The following is a 2,588-nucleotide window of genomic DNA, read 5'->3' as shown; positions in this document are numbered from 1 at the left end:
GTTCTTGCTAGCGGAGCGAAGGAGTGAAGAAAGAGACGACTTCCCGCGCCTGACTGAACCAAAGTTAATTTCTCAACTGGTATAAGATTAATAAAATTAATTATTATGCGAAATCCCGTCAATGATACAGAGCCCGCAATAAACAATGGGCTTAACCATGTAAAATACAACAACTGAGCTCTTCTTGGTTTATTGGGGTCTCCTGAACATCTATAAATATTTTTAGAGGAGTTTTAGTCCTATATAAATACTTTAGAATGGTGGTTAAATGTATTATTTAAATGTGACAGAGCTGTAAAATAGAGAAACCAAGTAAACATTTAGAAACTTCAAAATAATAATAATAATAGAAAATATATATATATATATATATATATATATATATATATATATATATATATATATATATATATATATATATATATATATATATATATATATATATATAATGGGTGAATGATTAATGGGTGAATGATTTTCATCATTAATATTTTTTTAATTTTTTCAAAGAAAAAAGACTGAACAAAAATACAGAAAAATAAAAGCTAATTCCAAATAGCTTTAGCCTAAGTACTGCCCAATAGTATAAAAACACACCTATTGAAATATCACATCTATCATTGTACTATTTGGAGGAATATTGGAGGAAATGCAGTTATATTACAGTTTGTAGTACATAATTTATGGAGTGTTAGAATTGGGCCAATAAATCCTCTTACGAAGCAAAGAGGTTTAGGTTTATAGAAATGTGAATTTTACAAGCTAAACACAAACTGGGGAAAAAAATCAATTATCCAAGAATTGGATTGTGGATTAAAGAAATATTGTCAATGTAAAAGAAAATGTATATCGTTCAAAATGAAGAAAAAAAATGTCTGGAGACCTTTTACTAACTTCTTAAGGCACAATGTTAATGATGGTATACTGCTACAACAAGAACAGGCATCATGAGGTTTGGCATAGACGATTTTTTCTTTCGTTTGGGGATGGGAGGGAGAATAGAGTATAAAATGTTTTTGTTAACATGGTTGTCATATATACGCACGGAAAAAGCAATATATTATTAAAAAAAAAGGAATTGGGCCGTTGCGGATGTGGCGGAGCGTTTCTGTGCCTTTGTAACTTTTCCTTCCTTGTAATTGGGCCATCTGCTTCCAGTTACCTCACTTTCACGACAGCAGCTTTCAGTCGACATGCTGCAGGACCTTGCCGAAGATGCCAGAATGGGGTGTTTTCCTCACCTTCTGCACAAACGTCCACTTCCGTCTTTTATCTTTCTTGCGCACACTTTGTTGTCATCCTGCCAGATGGGATGAAATGAGGAGTGGGACGCTACACCTAAATAGATCGGCCCTAAAACTCCCCGCAATCAGAGGAGCAGACTAATTATGGCTATATCCTGTGCACCTGGTGATGGAAAAATACATTTTTTCCTTTTTCTTTAAAAAAAGGCATCTGACTGCATCTCAAGTGCTGTAGGCAGTTCGTGGTTATTTTATCTTATCAGCCAACTGTTATCTCTGAATGTAGTATAATGTTTAAATTGGCTTTACACACCAACGCAATAATCTTTACTACCACATATTACCATAAACTGGTCAAATAAGTTCGCTTGGGTCTATAACATTGGCAGTTATCTCAACATATGCAAGTCTCATACGCTCCATGATTTATACAGTTTTCATATTGTCTTTCACGATTTGTAAAATCTTAGCCTGTGCATTACTGCCAGACACATGAAAAATCACATAATATACACCGAAATGTGTTTCGAAAACCATCTAAGAGCCATTCACAACCGGAAAAGCCTTGAAGCCCTGTGCTTCGAGCGTACTCTCGCATGCTCGCTGTGGCTTTCGCCCTGATCCTCGACTCGAGAAACTCAACGATCCGTGACGACTACATTGCTGTGGTCGGGAATACGTTTCCCAGATGCAAATGAGCCCCGAGCTTGCAGAATCCAGACAGACCTTTCCAGAACTGTGATTTTTCCATCAGAGGTCAACTAGACCATGAGGTCATTGTTTATATCCTAAAAAACCACAAACCACATCACTTTTTCATGAACACAATAATATTTAATGGGTTAGAAGGCTCCCATGTCAGTTTTTCCCCTTCCTTTACTATATAAAGTCTACACAACACTTTTAATGTAGCAACATTTTCCACCCTTATCTCGATTTTAGTCGGATTTCCTAATCTGTCAATCTTACATTTTCCTCCCAGTTCCGTAGAGAGAGATCACGGAAAGGAATTTAGTACCAGCACAGTTCATCAAGTTTCTTTACATCTATATACTGAACTATGTTGGACGTGCACTTGACAATTATTACTATATTTAACATATATATAACATATTGCTATGTTTGCTTGCACAGAGAAAAAATGGCACGTGCACAATATTATCTATGTTTCCGTGTTTCCGAAATAAGATATACATGACACACAGGCTATTCTGCCTTGGCCTGTGTACAGTGCACACAGTCTTGAACTTATGACCTCAAAACTTTATTTCTAGCAACACCGATAGTTTTGAGTCAAAGCAGTTTGAAGGATGTGCCTTTTTTCATCAAACCCAAACACTTGAC

Source organism: Puntigrus tetrazona, chromosome 17 (genome assembly GCF_018831695.1).
Source record: "Puntigrus tetrazona isolate hp1 chromosome 17, ASM1883169v1, whole genome shotgun sequence".
NCBI classification, from domain to species: Eukaryota; Metazoa; Chordata; class Actinopteri; order Cypriniformes; family Cyprinidae; genus Puntigrus; species Puntigrus tetrazona.
Note: the sequence above shows the minus strand (reverse complement) of the source record.